Raw genomic sequence first — 20,479 nt, 5'->3', positions numbered from 1 at the left:
AATACAAAAGCCAATATGCACACGTATTCCAAGGTGATTAGTGTGATAGCAGCATGTCTATTTAATTATTCTTCATGTGTTTCTTGAATGTCCACAGTGTATTTGGAACTGAAATAGAGGGATTAAAGGGAGTTCAGTAGAGTCAAATCACACGTGTTTTGCTCCTTGCATATTTTCTAAACCAGCTGGGAGAATGTTAAGATGTTTTTATTTCCTACAGGCTGACCTATTTAGAAGATAACCTCCCTTTGCTGAGTCCTATGCTTATACATGCTAATATGCTTTCTACTTGTTTAGTTTTTAAATTTGCTTATTCACTTAGTGTTTGTTGAAATATTGCTTTTTTTTTCTTTTTTTGAGACAGAGTCTCGCTCTGTCACCCAGGCTGGAGTGCAGTGGTGCGATCTCGGCTCACTGCACGCTCCGCCTCCCGAGTTCACGCCATTCTCCTGCCTCAGCCTCCCAAGTAGCTGGGACTACAGACGCCCGCCACCATGCCTGGCTAATTTTTTGTACTTTTAGTAGAGACGGGGTTTCACTGTGTTAGCCAGGATGGTCTCGATCTCCTGACCTCGTGATCCACCCGCCTTGGCCTCCCAAAGTGCTGGGATTACAGGCGTGAGCCACCGCGCTCGGCCTGTTGAAATATTTCTGTGTTCACTAGTATGATCTTTTGTTTGAAGCCACTAGACAGCAGGGCTTCTCTCTGCTTACCCATGACGCATAGCAGAGAGATGGACAAAGGTGTGCTGTCCACAGAGAGATGGACAAAAGTGTGCTGAATTAATGACTCTCCTCGATGACAATATGGTGCATAATGATAAGCGAATAGCTTTGGGGACACTTAGATAATTATTTGGAATATAAAACCCATCAATTTTAGATATAGGATATGTGTAGGTGTATATCATATGACAAAATATATGACAACTGAAGGAAAAAAAGCCTTTGTTTCACATCTACCGAGGAAAGGTGGACAAGTAAAATCTTCATCTCTGAGACATTTAAAGAATAGCAACTGATCATTTTATTTTTGCATCATAATACCGTCAATAGCTACCAGCTCTTGAATGCTTGTCCTGCCATGTACTTTACAGATTAAAATGCTAAGCACTTGAAAAAATTTTGAATTTAATCGAGTGTGGACAGCAACCTAATGAAGTAGTAATATTATTTTTATTTTAAAGATAAAAAACTTAAAGCTCAAAGAGATTGAGTAACTTTCTCAAGGTCAGATTCTTAGGAAAGCAGACCTTGAACGCAGGTGCCCTAAAGGCTGTGTGCGCTCTTTTTACCTACTACAAAATCCACAACATCACAGGAGACTCAGCAAGATTTAAGAGATCAAGGACTAAAAGAACTTCAAGGAACCAATTCTATGGTTAGAATATAGAAGCCACTTGCAGATTAAGAGTCTAGCAAAGTCACTGAAAACACTGTATTTATATTCAATATTTAAGCTTGATGCCCGACATACCTGGACCTAGCCATTTACCCATTTGGTGAGCTTGGAGAAGGTAAATCATTCACACATACTATTTGAGTGACAAAGTACAAAAAGCAGTAAAACCAAGTCATACTTGTCCCAATTTATTTGAATAATTCAATTACTTTCATACAAATTCTACATTTAATTTTTGTTTTGTTTTGTTTTTTTGAGAGGGAGTCTTGCTCTGTCGCCCAGGCTGGAGTGCAGTGGCACGATCTTGGCTCATTGCAACCTCCACTTCCTGGGTTCCAGTGATTCTCCTGTCTCAGCCTCCCCAGTAGCTGCGACTACAGGAACTCACCACCACACCCTGCCATTTTTTGTATTTTTGGTAGAGACGGGGTTCTGCCATGTTGACCAGGCTGGTCTTGAACTCCTGACCTCAAATGATCCACCCTCCTTGGCCTCCCAAAGTGTTGGGATTACAGGCATGAGCCACCACGCCCAGCCTACATTTAACTATTAATTGAGCATCTATAATATGTAATTTATTGTTATAGGCACTACTGCAAGGCTTAAAAACAAAAAGAAAAAACAAATATGGTAGCTTCTCTCCTTAAACTTAAGGCTAGTCATGCAGGCAGAAGAGTAGACCAGGGAGGAGCTCTCTGTCCCCTGGGTTTTGCTTATCCACAAGGCATCTTTGTTCAGCTATTTTCCAGCATCTTCACTCAAAAAATCCTAAACAAAAATTGCAAACAATGGATAACTCTTATAATTTGGGCAACACTTTATAAAACTGAATTAGTGAAATCAATGTATAATAGATATGATTAACTGTTAGGGGAAGTAAACCAAGAGATTGCAAGTACAATTACAAAAGGCAGACCAAAATAATCTTAGATGTAATCCCAGGGCTGAGATAATAATTAGGATTAGAAAGTACATATAGGCTGGGCATGGTGGCTCACACCTGCAATCCCAGCACTTGGGAGGCTGAGGTGGGAGGATCGCTTGAGCCCAGGAGTTTGAGAACAGCCTGGGCAACATAGGGAGACCGTGTCTCTTAAATAAATAAATAAATAAATAAATAAATAAATAAATAAATAAATAAATACAAGAAAAAAATGTACATGTAATTGGTGGAAATTTCAAAGGTAAAAACTTGAATTTCTAAAGCCCATACTTAATTTTAATTTTTCTATGAAATCTGAGGGTTTTTTTCATGAGTTACCATTTTCATCAGATAGCAGAAAACTAAATTTGCTCTCATCCAGGTGAACTTGGTCAAAGTCATGACCGAGTATCTGTCAATATACTCTGTCAACTCAAGGTTTGTTTTGCTTCCCCTTATTGGGTCTTTATTGAGTTGTGTTGTGTTTGAGTTCCAGGAGGTTTATATGAGGACCACTGCATTAATGAAGTGGTAAGATCTGCTCTGTGAGCATTCTCTGTCCCCTTTGTATGTCGTCTGGTTCTTGTGGTTGGTTGATCTGTTTCTGATTTCCCATGTTCCTGGTTGCTAGGTCCAAGTGCTCTGAAGTTTCCTCCCTTGAAATGCAAGACCCACTCTCAACCTGACGGACTTCCTCTTAGAGGACTAGCGAACTGTTTTCCTTAAAATGCTCTAGTGGTGCCCATGACTTTGCTAGTCAGCTTGTAGCTTGTAGGCTCATCGTCTAGTTTGCTGAGTCAACAATGGACATTTTAATGTTCCTGTGCCACTGATGATGGAAAAACCAAATTCTGCCAATATATATTTAAAGAGGTTTATTCTGAGACACTGTGAGTGACCGTGGGCCAGGGATACACAATCTCAAGAGATCCTGAGAAAGTGTGCTTGTGGTGATCAGATTACGGTTTGGTTTAATATGTTTCAGGGAGACAGGAATTGCAGGTAATATCATAAATAAATACATGGAAGATATACATTGGTTCAGCCCAAAAATGCAGGACATCTCAAAGTGGGGCGAGGTGTGCTTGTAAGTCATAGGTTGGCTTTAGGGATTAGTCAGTTGATGGTTGACAGAGTTAAGCTATTGTCTAAAGATTTGAAATCAGTAGAAAAGAATGCCTGATTTAAGATAATGGGGTTCTGGAGACCAGGGTTCTTATTGTGTAGATAAAGCTTCGTAAGAGGCAACCCTCAGAGAATAGATGGTAAATGTTTCTTTTCAAACTTTTGAAGGCATCAGATGCTCAGTCTCTCCTAGACCTGGGAAAGTCATAGAACAGAGACTTTGGAGATTCTTTACAGATGCAAATTTCCCCTACCTTAATCTGCTGGCCTTGCAACAGCCATTTCAAAATATGTCAAGAAATACATTTTGGGGTAAAATATTTTCATTTCCTTCAGGGTCTGCTATCTGTGATGTGATGCTATACTAGAGTCAGGGTGGAAAGTAAGCCACATTATATATGGCTCACAAAAATCCATCTAATGAGATTTTTTGATTTGTAGGACATGACTCCCCAGACCCCTTAGATAGGAATTTGGGTAAGAGAAAAGAAAAAGGTCAGAGTTTAGTCCTCACCATGCTGGATGGAGGGCCTCCTTCATGAATTCTGAAGCCTCTCCAGGCTATATTTTGGGAAGGGAGGCACACATCTTCTCTGTTCTGAGATACTCACAAACTTACCTGGCTTTTCTATGTTTCCATACTCTAGGCTCAGCTCTTTTTAGGGGGCCAGAGCAGGACCCTCTTTCTTGGAGAACCATGGAGCTAACTAAATTAATTTCTTTTTTCCATGTCCAAAGATTTTTCTTCAGTAGCCCAGAAATCTTTTCTCTCTGACAGGTTGGAAGCAATGAAGAGACAACCATCTTTCCAACTCCACGTACAAGTCTGTCAGGGTTTTGGCTCTTCATGTTTAAAGCCAAACTTCTGGCACTTAAAAAACTTTATTCTATTTTTAAAAAGCTTGATTCTTGCAAATCAAAACCACCTTAGCTTTCAAAACTATTGTTTTTGTTCTAAGTTTCAATATCTATTTATAGACTAAATTGGCTCATATTCTCAGATACATCTATCTTTCCACTAAGGAGACAAATGCCAAGTGATTCAGTATGTAAAAGGTTGTAGGACAATGAGCAAAATGCTGAAAAGAAAATGCCTGGTTTTCACAGAATTTTATTTCTGCACACTTAACTCCATGCTAAATGTCTTTCTCCCTGTGAAAAACATGGGTGAGTACTCCCTTCCGCCCAATTCAGGCATTATTCACTCAAGAAAATGGAATTGAAGTATCTGTCCAGCATCTCTTTTCTCCAGATGTGTCCTCCCACATATGAGGGAGGGTAACTGCCCAGTGGGTTCGTTTTGCCCACTGCCCAGAAAAAGCCGATTTATGAGACAGGAGAATTGCAATAGAGAAAGAATTTAATTCACTCAGAGCCCACTGAACCAGAGATTGGATTTTTATTGTTCCTCAAATCAACCTCCCTGAAAATTCCCAAGGCTACAGTTTTTCAAGGATAGCTTACGAGGAGGGGATGTTGCTAGGGAGTGAGTGCTGCTGATTGGTTGGTGGTGCAATCATAAGGATATGGAAAATGGTCCTTGTCTGGGCTGAGTTCACTTCTGGGTGGGGCCACAGAACCAACTGGCAGGTTCAGGTGGAGCCATTGGTAGTGAGAAATGCAAAAATCTGAAAAGACATCTCAAAAGGCCAATCTTAGGTTCTTCATATGTGATGTTATCTGCAGGAGTAATTGGGGAAGTTGTAAATCTTGCGATTTTTGGAATAATGACTGGTAATCATTTAAGGTGACACCTTAGCAGGATACAAGCTCCCCTCATCCTCCTAACCTGGTGGTCTTTCTTTAGTTTTACAAAGGTGGTTTAGTTTTTGAGAAGGGCTGTTATTTAAACTATAAACAATTTCTCCCAAAGTTCACTTGGCCCATGCCCAGGAATGACTGACTGCAGTTTGGAAGTTAAAGGCAAGTTGGAGGTGGGTTGGATCAGATCTCTTTCATCATCATAATTTTCTCACTGCCATAATTTTTGCAAAGGCGGTTTCAGCAGTACATGAATGTGGGATCATGTCATCTTCTGCTCCTGGCATTAAAGTGTTAGGTAGGAAACTTGGTTTTTGGGTAAAGTTCTCTCTTTTCTTAGCTAGGAGCACTATTTTTCTGAAGGGTCTCCTTTGATTCAAGGTTTCCTAGGTGACTCAGACATGAAGGTAAGAACAGCTTTCTTAACAGGGAAAAAGAAAAGAGGAACAGCAGCTTTTACAGAAAGGTAGCAAATGACTCTCTTGGTCCTCCCCGCAAAGCCTTCCTTTCTGCAGGGTCATGGCCCCACCTTTGAGCCCCAGATTGTCAAGGTCAAGTTGACAATGAGACATAGTCAAGTCTTGGCTCTTGAAGGAACAATTTGACCCCTCCCTGTCCTTTTCTGATTTCTTAAAACCTCACAGGCCTACTAAGATGTGTATTATTATTCACAATATTCCTATACACAAAGCAAAAAGTGAGGATCTTGCCTTTTAAAAAATCTTAGCAGCTCTTTTACAACATTCTTCTGCCAGACTAGGCTTTGCTCAATGCTTATTGCATAAACTAGGCATGCTGGAATGGTTCAGTACTTTCCAGGGAGGAGATTTAGATTTTTTTTCTTTTTGCATTTTTAGCATTTCTGAGTATTTTTGATGCTCAGTTAAATTTAGGTTTTGCCTCACCCACTCCTTTCTATCCTCTCCTAAAGTAGAAGAGAAAGGATTATGTATTGTCAGAACATCAGGGGAGAGGGACTTGGCATCAGGGAGAGGAGTCTGGTCCACTGTGTAGGCATTCATGTACTTTGGCTTCCAGGGAGAGTTGCAGTCTCCATTGGCCTTTGGTCATTCATATCCATCCAGGCTGGCATCTGAGAGATGATGGATAAGTAGTCAGACTGTATGTCTTCTATGTCACAACCACACTGCCATCAACACTATTGTATAACATGATATTTGCCATTTTAACAATTTTCTAGTGTTCAATTCAGTGGCATTAATTATATTCACACTATTGTGGAAGCATCACCACAATCTGCTTCTTAAACCTTGTCATCCCTCCGAAAAGAAACTCTGCTGGCATCAAGCAATAACTCCCCATTACTTCCTACCCTAGGACCCAACAGCATCTGATATCCTTTCTGTATCTATACATTTGCCTATTTTAGATATTTCATATGAATGGAATCATAATATTTGTCCTTTTTTATCTGGCTTCTTTCACCTAGCTTAATGTTCTCTAGGTTTATCCATGTTGTAGCATGTATCAGAACTTCATTCCTTTTTATACCTGAAAAATATTTCATATATATATCCCATATATATACACACACACATACACACACTCAGATATATAACCCATACACACACACACACACACACACACACACACACACACATTCATCTGTTGATGGCCATTGGGTTGTTTCTACCTTTGGGCTATTGTAAATAATGCTGCAATGAATATCAACATACAAGTATCTGTTTGAGTTTCTGTTTGCAGTTTTCAGGGGTATTGTACCTAAAACTGAATTGCTGAGTCTTATGGTAACTCTATGTTTAACTTTTTGAGGAACTGCCAAACTACTTTCCATAGCAGCTGCACTATTTTACATTCCCACCAGCAATGTATGAGAGTTTTTATCCCTCTATATCCTCACTAACACTTGTTTTCTGTTTTTTAAACTATTGCCATGCTAGTAAATGTGAAATAGTATCTTATTGTGATTTCAATTTTCCTTTCCCTAATGACAGAGGATGTTGAACATCTTTTCATATATTTATTGGCCTTTTGTATATCTTCTTTGGAGAAATATCTATTCAAGTCCTTTTCCCATTTTAAAATTGGGTTCTTTTTCTTTCTCTTTCTTTCCTTTTTTTTTTTTTTTGGTTGTGTTTTAGGAGTTTAATAAATATTCTGGATATTAACTCATTGGACCTAAGATTTGAAAATATTTCCCCCATTCTGTGGGTTGTATACATTTTCTTGATAATTTTCTTTGTTGCACAAAAGTATTTTAATTTTGAGGAAGTCCATTTTACCTATTTCTGTTGTTTTTGCTTATGCTTTTGATGTCATATCAAAGAATATTTTGCCAAATTCAGGTCATGAACATTTATCCTTATGTTTTCTTCTAAAATTTTTATGATTTTAGCTCTTATATTTAGTTGATCCATTTTGAGTATTGTATAATTTTTGAGTATTGTATGAGGTAGAACTTCATCCTTTTGCATGTAGAAAGTCAGTTGCCCCAGCATCATTTGTTGAAGAGATTACTTTTTCCCATTGAATAGACTTGACACTCTTATCAAACATCAATTGGACATGAGTACATGTTTATTTCTGTACACTCCATTCTGTTCCACTGATCTATATGTCTATTCTTAAGCCATATCCTCCCAATTTTATCTCATTTTGGACAGGCAAACTGCCCTTTAATCTTTCTGCTTTGTTTTCAACTCTATTGCTTATGTATAAATCTTTGCCTGCTAATTTAGATTTCATTCTTGAATTGTCAAAGCCAAACATATAAATAAATATAAATTCAATAAACTTTCCTCTCTCTTTCTCAAAAATATCTGGCTCTTTTAAATGGCAACCCCTTAAACTATACTCTCTACTGGGATTGTTTCAAAATCTATCTAGAATCTCATTTAATTTTTAAAACACCTCTGAATTAAAAATTCCTGGGTTGTCTTTTATCTATCCTTTGAGGTAATGGCAGGCAATGGAGACAGTTTCAAGGGGAAGAAGAGGCCGTAAGTAACTGATTGGCAGTCAGGGAAAATCTGGTAGTTATAGTGAATCTTGTACTACCACACTATTATTTGTATTGCCTTGCTGAAATATAATATGAACAAAAAGATCATCTGCTCCGAAGAATAATTTACAAAAAAGAATGGGAACGAGGAGGGAGAAGGAACACCAGTAGAAGGGAAAGAAAAATAAGGAAGATAGAATATTATCTAGGACATCCCATGAATAACAGTGTCAAGATTTTTAACATGAACCTATAGCTTAGTATTGCATCCTATGTGAAATTTAGTAGGGATGAAACTTAATAGATCACTATGACAAAAAAAAAAATACTAGTAATAAGGAAGAGCACCCATATTTACTTTTTCCTTTTTGGCAGAGTTTACATTCTAACCATATGACAATATGACATCTGCTTGTCTATAGAGCCTCAGTTGCTTGTTAGCCTATAAATTATCAGTGGATTAATTAGCACCTACGAGTCAAGGAAATGGTCCAAGGTCATATGAAAGTCTCAAGATGAAAACAGTTGAATTTTCTTGGTGCACTTGTGATACTTTTTTTTTTTTTTTTTTTTTGAGATGGAGTTTCACTCTTTTTACCCAGGCTTTAGTGCAATGGCGCAATCTCAGCTCACTGCAACCTCTGCCTCCCGGGTTCAAGCAATTCTCCTGCCTCAGCCTCCCAAGTAGCTGAGATTACACACGCCTGCCACCACGCCCCACTAATTTTTTGTATTTTTAGTAGAGACGGGGTTTCACCATGTTGACCAGGATGATCTCGATCTCTTGACCTCGTGATCCGCCTGCCTCGACCTCCCAGAGTGCTGGGATTACAGGTGTGAGCCACTGCGCCAGGCCATGATACTTTTAAACGATAAATTGGCTGGGCGCAGTGGCTCATGCCTGTAATCCCAACACTTTGGGAGACCGAGGTGGGTAGATCAACTGAGATCAGGAGTTCAAGACCAGCCTGACCAACATGGAGAAACCCCGTCTCTATTAAAAATACAAAGTTAGCCAGGTGTGGTGGCGCATGCCTGTAATCCCAGTTACTTGGGAGGCTGAGGCAGGAGAATTGCTTGAACCCAGGAGGCAGAGTTTGCAGTGAGCCGAGATCACGCCATTGCACTCCAGTCTGGGCACCAAGAGCGAAACTCCATCTCAAAAAGAAAAAAAAAAAAATAAATCTGGATCCAGGGTAACACTTACTTTGCATTTTAAAAATATTTTAAGATAGCATTTAAACAACAACAAAAAAGATCTTTGTTATCCATGAATGATATTTACCAGGTCATTCACAATTGCCATTGTAACATCACAAACATGTTGTGTTGTCCACCCACATGGTTTCCTTCACCTCTGATGAGACTGTGAGAGACGCCTCGGAGAATATCAATGGTAAGCAGCTCTCACCCACTTTTGGAGAGTTTGACTTGTTCTTTGACTGGTCACCACTTAGAAAGAAATTGCTATATATCTTAGACGTTTATGCTGATATCTCTGTGGATATGTATATAGGTATGTTTTCAGGGGGAAGGGAATGAGAGGGGAAATTTGAGAAAGAAAGTAAGAAATCAAGTAGTTGTCTTGATTTAAACTTTCCCGAATTTTGTGGTTTTTCTTAGAAACACATGGTCTAGCGCAGAGGTTTTTCTCATGAGTTGACGAATTTAAAGATTAATCGACAAGCTTCAGAATTGCCAAAAAACTACCTAAAATAGTATAAAAATTTTTAGTATGAGAATAGTTTTTCACATATGTGAATTTTTCTGGATACAAGGTTCATAGACTGCACAGGTGTTCCTGATTCAAAAAAAAAAAGCTAAGATCAAATCTAGAGCAAAGGCGGCAGAGAGGTTTTATCTTAATCGTCAAGGTAAATTTTTAAATAGTGGATTCTTGGAGCACTATGTTGAGAACAATTTTGAGATTCAGCAGAAAAGGTTGATAAGCAATATCTGTGTTTACTATCCTTAACTTAAAGTGAATTTTTTGCTATCCTTGACTTAAAGTGAGTTTTTCCAGAACACTCAGCAATTGTCTTTGTTCTTAATTCCCAGGATCTAAGGAAAGTGCAATACAAAAGGGATATTTCAGCTTCATCTGTGGATGAATTGTAAATTTGTTTTTAAAATAATTGAGCATGGATTTAGGTTTCTAGTTTTTTTTCTTTCTTGATATTTTCTGTACTGGAACCATTTGTCCTGCTTCAGCGGTATTTAAGACAGGTGCCACTGTAGCGTCAAGTTAAGAAATATTCCATGGCAGTAAATTCAGTAGCTAAATGCATGAACACAGTGCTTGATTAATATAATAGCAACTGCGAGTATGCATTAAAGACCAGAATTTGGCCATGTGTGTCTACAATTTTGAGAAAACGACATGGATAAACTATGAAACTCTAAAACTTGTATACAGGAGGATTCGTAATAGAAATGAAATGAGCCCTACACTTAATATTGCCTGAGTCACTCTGCTAATCATTTAGAGACCTGGGAACCATAGAAACATCCTTCTTTGTTCACTCAGTGCTTCTGGCTTCCTTGATGTCCACAGGAACCCAGATCTTGAGAAGAAGAGGACTTTTGCCCTCCATTCTGTCTTCATAAGGAAAAGGGAGAAGTGGAGAGTGAACAAATGGAGACACAGTTTAACGTTTATCTAACTGCGTGCTTCATTTAGAAAGATGCTTGCAATTTGTGTAGAACTACAGGGATTCTCTATTCTTCTCACTTCCAACTGGCAAAAGTGAGAACCTGGGAGAGGCTTTGGAAGAGGAGCCCCAAGCCCTTTATATGAGGCTTCAGATGGTCAACAAATATTCACTCATCACAAATTGGGGGCAAGATATTGGGCTTGGTGCTGGGGACATGGACATGAATTAAACATGGGTCCTGCCTCCAAGGCTCTTAAAATCCAGTACAAGACCTAAGATGTGTTTGCCAATCACTCCAATAGGAGGTGGAAAGCCAAAGTGCCATAGGAGAGGTGAATTGTTTCCAGAGTTCAGAGGGAGGATGACCTTAGTACATATAGGTGCCAGCCAGTCCTTCTGGTTTGCTGGCTGGCTTTTTAAGTCTGTGCATGTGTGATTATGGGGCAACTCCTGGTTGGTGTTCTTTGCTTAGCTGCATGAGTAGCCAGAGTATGCATACTCACCTTCCTGGCCTTGTAAGAGAAACTGAACTCATATTTTTAGGTATTTATAAGTATCTTATATGATTTGGCTCTTTATTTAATATGAGCACTGTTGAATTTTTCTTTATGGCAGAACATTTTTTTTTTTAGATGGATTTTCGCTCTTTCACCCAGGCTGGAGAGAAGTGGTGCGATCTTGGCTCACTGCAACCTCCACCCCTCAGGTTCAAGTGATTCTCCTGCTCAGCCTCCCAAGTAGCTGGGGTTATAAGCATCCGCCACCATGCCCAGCTAATTTTTATATTTTTAGTAGAGATGGGGTTTCGCCATGTTGGCCAGGCTGGTTTCAAACACCTGACCTCAGGTGATCTGCTTGCCTCAGCCTCCCAAAGTGCTACAATTACAGGTGTGAGCCACCTCGCCCAGCACAATGCAGAACATTTTCATGATTCGTTGTCTTAGTAAAGTGTCATGTTCATTTTATTTTCAGTAGAGCCAGGAGTTTATGGGCTGCATTGACAATAAATTATCCTCTCTCAGCATAAGTCAAAGGGTAGAAAACAAAGAAAAATATTGTGGTACTGTGGTAAGTGCCTGCTATTTATAGTTAAAGGCACAGTTTTTAAAGTTTTTGAATATATTATATATCTTATAGATTCAAACTCTACCAATTGGAAGAAGGCAAATCAGAGGAAAATCAATTATTTTGTAGCTTTCTCCAAATAAAAATGTTTCCTTTAGTATGTATAAATTACTAATTAATATCAAACAGTGATCTCTAGGAGAATTTGATAATTACTGTTTTCAATAGAAATCTTGTAACTCATAACTTAAAAATAGTTCTTTAAACCTATAACAATTTATTATTGAATTCAGCCAAAGTCCACTGAAGGAATTCTAGAATTCTTGAGCTTTTGAGAGGATCATACAAGGAAAAAAATTACCTACTGTGTATCTGGGATGAACTAACAGCCATCCTCCTTAAGTTATAGGACACTAAGAGAAGACCAGGATGTGAGGAGTTAATATCCACTCCAACCTCATCTGTTCCTTCATGTCATTCTTTTTCTCCTTGTCCTTCTTTTGGAAGCAATCTCCACCCATAGACTGACAACTTTCATGTAGCTGTCATTTTTGAGGAATGCAGGCAAACCAGTTTTTAGAGATTGCTAAGTATGACTCCTATCCACAATGACCTTTATGCTGTACATTTATGTTGGAAAATAATTAAAATGGACAGAGTCGACAGTGTGCAAATAATGCAGCATAATTTGGTTTGGCTACATTTGACCTTCTTTGTATGCCATGTTTCATTATTTAGCTTCTTTTGCACACAGAATCTAGTCAAGCATTCATGCACGTGCATGGCAAGAAATAGGTTTGCAGGATGTTTGACAGCTCAGGGAAAGTGATAAAGCAATGTTGTCAAACAGCAGCACAAAAGGCCTAAGAAGCACTAAGTGAGTCGTCAATAAGTGGTAACATCACTATAAATTATCAAATCAAAACATCTTCAATGTGAAAACAATAAAGTCGTGAATTCCTAGAATTCTCAGAACTCAATCACTTAAAATCTTAAGGATTTTAACACTTCAGAGACAAAACGGAAAGTGAGATTTGGATTCTCTTTCTTTTCTTTCTTTTTTTGAGATGGAGTTTCGCTCTTGTTGCCCAGGCTGGAGTGCAATGGTGGGATCTCAGCTCACTGCAACCTCCGCTTTCCAGGTTCAAGCGATTCTCCTGCCTCAGCCTCCTGAGTAGCTGCAATCACAGGTGTGTGCCACAGTGCCCAGCCAATTTTTGTATTTTTAGTAGAGATGGGAGTTTCACCATGTTGGCCAGGCTGGTCTCGAACTTCTGACCTTAAGTGATCTGCACACCTCGGCCTCCCAGAGTGCTGGGATTCCAAGCGTGAGCCACTGCACCTGGCCTAGATTGTCTTTCTATTGTTAGTAAATCCTGTGACATTGGCCAAGTTATTGAATCTCTTTTTTATTTTCCTACTCTGTAAAATGTCACTGATGATAACTGCTCTACCTACCTTTCAAAGTGGCCATGAGGGTCAAAGGAGAGGGTGTCTGGGGAAGCGCGCTAAAGTGCTGTGCAAATACTAGTCATTCTATCCAGCCTCCTGCACAGAGAATGAAGGCTCAATAAATGCTTGAGATGTCAATGAGCCAGGTGTGATGGCTCCTGCCTGTAATCCTAGCACTTTGGGAGGCCGAGGTCGAAGGATTGCTTGAGCCTAGGGGTCTGAAACCAGCTGGGCAAAAAGTGAGATCCTGTCTCTACAAAAATAAAAATAAGAAAATTAGCCAGGCACTGCTATTCAGGAGGCTGAGATGGGAGGATCCCTTGAACTCAGAAGTTCACAGCTGGAGTTAGCTATGATCCTGTCACTGCACTCCAGCCTGGGTGACAGAGTGAGACCCTGTCACACACAACAAAAGTGAATGGACTGTGACTCTAACACACCTGAAGTTTTTGAAACCACTAAAAATCATGATCTCAATGATCAACATGCTAAATTTGAAAGTCAGTTTAGTATATTTTAGGGAATAAAATGAACAAGAATGGCAAAGGAATCATAACGTAGTTTGGTTTCTCCAAACAACTGTAATTATAGATCATAGATGAGAATGTCATTGTGACATGCAGACTTTGGATAAAAAGCATCATTTTGACTTAGCAATGTTTCAACCTAAATCCAAAAGCTTCTGGTTCCTCTGTAATCTTTATTTCATTTCCTTATGGTTAAAAATAAAAGCAGTTTGATCTACAGTCCACACATTTCAAACACTAAACCACATGTAAGTTATTTTGCCAGGCCCTTAGAAAATATGGCTTCGGCCCATTAGAGACTGGGAGCGTCCTAAGCAAGGCATTATTATTTTTTAAAGAGTGACTCAAACAATCAGCTGAGTGAGGAGATAAAGGTTATAGGAGGTAATTCAGGGAAGAAGGAGCAGCAGCATAGGTAAGGTTTGAGCTAAATTTAAGGAGCTGGGCATGTAGAGGATTGAACAAGGGAGTATTGACTGTTTCATTTTTATAGTAGTTATTTTCCGATGAAAAATTTTCAAAAGTAGGGCCGGGCACAGTGGTTCACACCTGTAATCCCAGCACTCTGGGAGGCCAAGGCGGGTGGCTCATAAGGTCAGGAGATCGAGACCAGCCTGGCCACCAAAAATACAAAAATTAGCCGGGTGTGGTGGTGTGCACCTTAGTCCCAGCTACTCAGGAGGCTGAGGCAGGAGAATTGCTTGAACCCAGGAGGCAGAGGTTGCAGTGAGCCGAGATCCCGCCATTGCACTCCAGCCTGGGGGACAGAGCTAGACTCCAACTCAAAAAAAAAAAAAAATTCAAAAGCACTGGGAACCTTGCCTTTTGAGAAGAGAACTATATTATGTTTCTATCAACATTTCTGTTATTTTTGTTGCCATGGCTTGTTTTCACATTAGATAACTCCCCTTTGAAACAGTAGAAATCTTAAGTCCTTGCTGAATTTCAGAACTGACTTAAGTATTGCATTGTGATTTTTAAATCTTACTGATATTAGCATTGACCCTCTAATTGATGGCAATATTGATATGCCTATCCAACTTTTCAAAAAGCCCCCAATTTCATCTGTCCACTGCTAACTTTTACCAAGTTTTTCTGTGAACATGACTTCATTGTTTACAGCTCAGCATGACCTCAGGTAGAATTCCAGAATGAGCTGTGGTGGCCCTTTCACCCCATCCTGTGCCAGATGTTCCTCTGAGATTCACTAGATGTTTTGCTACTGTTTTAAAAGCACTGGTGAAATTTTACACCATGAAAGTCCAGTTGTGTATTCATTAGCGCTCTCTGGGCAAGCAAATGCAGTATGCTCTGATTCAGTTTCATGGATTTAGCTTTGACTTTGTGTAGGTTTATTCCAATTTTGAGTTGCTTTATTGAGGTAATACTCACTCCCCTCCCCAAATTATGCTTCATTGGCCTGGATGGTTGCAAATGGCAGCTCCCTACAGGGAATTCACACCTTACTGCTCTAGAAATCAGGACTCTCTTAGTAATTCTAATAACTGACTGTTCTTTATATACTAAATGATATGGCACATAAACACCTTTTATTGCCAGTTTTAGGTAAATCACTACAATCAAACACCAGGGACTCATTTGGATGGAGAAGTAGTGAGCAGGAAGTAAAATGGAAAAATACAAAGAGAACCTTCAGACCTTCAGAGATTGAATCTGAAAGGGTCAGAGGCCCTGTGCCAAATCAAATTCATGTTGAGGAGGTTTGTTCCAGTTTCTCGTGGTTCACAATTTGTCTCTGTTTTCTGCTGTGGTTCTTAGGGGTTGTCAAGCTTTACCTCAAATCTTTCTCTTCTCTCCTTCATGATTGCTCCTCTGAGGTTCCTGCACAGTCTAGCCTAACTTGTGGATAGGAAAAGTAGTCAGCTGATTTTCCTATAGTGACAATAAAACTGGTTTGAATTCTTAAATTATTACAATTTTTAATCAACATGGCCATGAGGATTATCTTTGGCAAGAGGAAGGGTTGATACCGATCTGAGTTCTGGTCCATGTTAGCTCATTTTGGGGCCTCAGTTTCTTTATAAAGTGGAGCTAGAAATAACTTCATGGGGTTATCAGAAAGACGAAACATCCTAATGTAGGTGAAAGTGCTGTATATACTATAACATGCCAAATGAAACTTACTTTATAGTCCAAAGGAGGCAGCCTTACTGTTACAAGTAGCCATTGCTTGGAAGAGGAAGCCAGGCAGCTCCCCTGGGTTTTATTATTTACATGAGAAGAAACACAAAGGGATTTGCTGGAAACATCTTTTAATTAGGACAGAACATACTAGTTCAAATGGAACATTTCCCTGAGATGTCTCCCTGGGGCAGGCTGGTTGTGTTGTTAAGAAAGCATTGCCTATACCAATTTCTCTTACCACAGATGGTCAAGAGACTGCAGGAGACCTTACTGATAATCTCCCATCAATCTGGTTTCCTGGATACACTTGTTCAGTTCCCGTTTATGGGCATTCTCCTCTGAAGTTTGGAGGCAACTGGAGTCTGTGCAGCGTGGTTGCCCTGTTTCTCTCTTCTTGGATTTGTACCTGCCTGTTAGTGACACAGTGTTCCTTTACAAGGTGTGTGCCGGGCATGTTGATGGCTCCAACAATGGGGCACAAGGCCAGCCCCACCAGCACTTGACCTACTTTGAATTGGCTTTGATGCCAGTGTTTACCCGTCATGCCAGCGGCTTCTCAAGTATTAATGCTGTCTTTGATTCTGCTGCAGGCCCTGTTAACTTTTAAAGTTATTTTTTCTTCTCAGCTAAGCAAGCTTCTTATGGCTACACAGTATCATTTAGTTTAGGGTGTAGAGAGTATTTATAGCTACTTAATAAATATACCTATATTTTACTTACGGCTGCAAAATCATTATGTCCAAGGGCATAGCATTTCAAGGAGTTGATTGATTTATTGGGGCTAAATATTTATTTTTTTAGGCACAAGATTCCCTCAAATACCTTCTTTACTACTAATGTTGTTTTTCAGTCATGCTTTTGGAATCTGACTCCCTGGATTGAGATCTCAGTTCCATTTCTTACTAAGAAAACCCAAGACACAGAATACAGTGAATATACCAGTGAGGTAGACAGCTTTTTCTCTCTCATGAGAAAGAGAAAGCTTAGGTATCTCAACTTTTAGTAGTCAAAACTTTTGCACATTTTTTTTTGGTGGGGAGCCGTAATTTGGGATGCCCAAATGGTGTTCCAGCTGCCATTCATTAAAAATGTATTCAATCCTTTTAAGTGTTTGGTGGGCAGGAAGATCTTGAAGAAGCTTATGATTTAGATTGGGTTTATGAAATGGATTCATCCAATAAGCATGGATTGAGGGCTGCTTTGTGCCTGACCAGGCACTTTGGCTCAGACATAAAGATTATAGGTGTATTAGTCCGTTCTCACGCTGCTATGAAGAAATACCCAAGACTGGGTAATTTATAAAGAAAAGAGGTTTAATTGACTCAGGGTTCCACATGGCTGGGGCAGCCTCAGGAAACTTACAATAATGACAGAAGGCACCTCTTCACAGGGTGGCAGGAGAGAGAATGAGTACAAGCAGGGGAAATGCCCGATGCTTATAAACCCATCAGATCTTGTGAGACTCAGTATCACAAGAACAGCATCGGGGGAAACCACCCTGACGATCAGATTACCTCCACCTGGTCCCACCCTTGACATGTGGGGACTATAGTTCAAGATGAGATTTTGTGGGGATGCAGCTAAACCATATCAATAGGACTATCCCTATTCAAAAAGCTGCTTGCTCACATTTGAGACACATTCTCTGCTGATTTCCCTCCTTCTTCAGTGGCACCCTTTCTTTGCTGTATTTGTATGAACTTACTAGGTGGTCTCAGCTCTAAACCCTGACTACTGAAGCTACACTATTTTCACATTATGTCTTCCCTTAATCTTCAGAATGACACAACCAACCACCATGTGCTGTGATGCTATATTATACATTTACTTAGTAGCCTAGTTTCTTCCCTCATCTGGAATCTAAGGGCCGTGATGGCAGAGATTGCCTGTTCACCTCTGCATGCTACCTAGGATATGCTATGCATCAAAGATGAACTCTCAGTAAAAAGTTTATTAATGAAAGAATCCCTTTGTCTAGAGCTTTCCAGTGTACAGTGAGATACTGTGCTGTAACCTTTCCATATTTACTCCCCATTTCCTGGCTAACTTCTCTTACTGTGGAAACTGTCATGCCCAGTGCTTCTCCAGGGTGTTCTGGGAATGAGACCAAATGTGCAGTATGTGCACCAAGATAGCAGATTTTTAGAGACTTTCTTTGACCTGTGGGTCAGAAACTTGGGTGTGTGAAATTCTGTAGGGAGTTGTGCTTCCTCAGAAGGTTTCACTGTTCGACTTACAAAATTCTTTGCACTCAGAAATGGAGTCTTTGTGTCATGCCATCTGGTGTCAGTGCTGGATTGTGAAGTGTGGGCTTCCAGATGGATGCTCTGTGCCTGGATGCTGACCTGAGAGTGCAGCAGGGAGGGCTCCGGGGAGGAGAGGTGGACCTTGATGGATTTTTTTCTTCTATGCTCTGCCCTAAGCAGATCTTCTTTTTGATTTTGGTTGTGTTTTGCTTTCCCATCATTTTCTTCTTTATAAATGTTTAGGAATAATTTTTTGTCGGGATTTCATGAAATAAAATCTTCCATTCCAATTTTTATTCTCAAGTTTTCCTGGTTCATAGATAAGACAGCCTTGCAGAGTACAGGAAGTGAGAAATAAGCATTTGGGGAAAAATAACAGTGAACCTCCTATGATAAAATCCTCTTTTCCTCTGAATTTAATCTTCTATTAGATACAAAAATAGTTTTCAAATGGCATGTCCCTTCTATGATATTGATTACTAACATCTACGTGTGCATATTATGGGCTAGTCACTTCTAAATGTGTTAAAACATATTATCCCAGTTAATTTTCACAATAATTCTAGGAGGCAGGTTTTATTATCCCCATTTTAGAGGTGGGGAAACTATAGAGACACCAAGAGATTAAGTGCCTTCCCAAGGTTAGCTAGGTAGTAAATGGGTTTGGTGGTTCTAGATCTGTGTTCTCAGAAAGTAAAGTGTACTATGATTTCTATAGAGCTAACTGATGTTTTTATGGATTTTAGGTGAAATGTTGGTGCCAAATGAACTTTTCTGGTTCTTCTGAATGTAAGTACATATTTTGTGCAAAACCTTATTTAAAAGCCTCTTAAAAATTGCTCCCCTGCTTCCAGTTAAGACAAAATTTCCTAACCTGACAGTTGAAGTGTTGCTCATTAAAAGCCATTTTGCCTTTTTTAAAAATTGTATTACTTTTCCAGTCAATTTTGTCTCCTTTATTTAAAAAAGTTAATGGAAGAATGTTAAATAATACAATGTATTGGAAACAATTAAAAATTTCATAATACTGGTACTTATACTTTCTAAATGTGGCATTATTTGTAATGATCAAAATAGCAAGTATGATTTGAAGATATAATTTATGCAAAATACTCTTTATATGTGAAGCTATTCAATGTCATTTTTAAAAATGAATTAATATTTATTTCAATGTAATTCTGCCTTAGTGAATTTCTTAAGCACCTGCTCTGTACTAAGTGTTAGGTTTAGAACTCTCAGGATATTAAATAATCTATGACATGGTCCAAGCTCTGAATGAGCTCAAAGTCTTTTTAGACAAAAATATCATGGGAAATTATAAATTACAAGTTTGTAATGAAAAACAACAAAGCAATTAAACTACAAAAATGAAGTAAAGAAGTTTTCCTTGTTTATACTCATTTATACTCTCGAATTCTTTCAGAAAAGGATTTCAAACACTTTGGATCAATTATGCTATTTTTCATATCTCCTTCTATATTTTTTACTCATTCATCTGTTTGTTCATTCAATATTTATTGAACAAATATGTGTAGAAGATGGCCATATATTCTTTCAAGGAATCTTGACATTCTGTGGAATAGAGTTTGATAGCCATTTTGATAGATAATAAAGATATTTAGCATTTAGAATATCAAACAAAATGATGGCTTCTGCTTTCATTAAATAATTTTAGGCTGGTGTCATAGATAAAATTGTTTTAAATCAATCTGTTTTGTAGAGGACCTCTTAGTTTAGAAACTAAATTAGGCATTTGGCCTTTAAAAATACTAAGGTGATTTTCTTGAAATCAGTGAAGGGGAAAAAGGAACAATCCACAGTTGATTATAATGCAACGATGAGTGCAAAAAATAGAAGTGAGCAAAAGGTGCCATGGGGGACAGGGAGCACAGAGAGCGTGTAAAACAGTCCAGAGAGGTCAGGAGAGGTTTCTGGGCAGATGAAACCTTAAAGAAGAGTGAGAATAGAAAGAGACAGAATTCCAAGTTCCTGAACTGAAGGGGAGTGTGCCTTATTTAGGCTCTTTGTGTGTGTGTGTGTGTGTGTGTGTGTGTGTTTGAGAGAGAGAGAGAGACAGACACCCCCCACACACAGGGGGGTGGTGGAGGAGAGAGAGAAAGAGAATGTGTTTTGAGGGAGTTGTTACAAGAAATTATTTATATTGAAGATTTAGATTGAGTTCCTCATTTTACAAAAA

Source organism: Pan troglodytes, chromosome 5 (assembly GCF_028858775.2).
Source record: "Pan troglodytes isolate AG18354 chromosome 5, NHGRI_mPanTro3-v2.0_pri, whole genome shotgun sequence".
NCBI lineage: Eukaryota > Metazoa > Chordata > Mammalia > Primates > Hominidae > Pan > Pan troglodytes.
Note: the sequence above shows the minus strand (reverse complement) of the source record.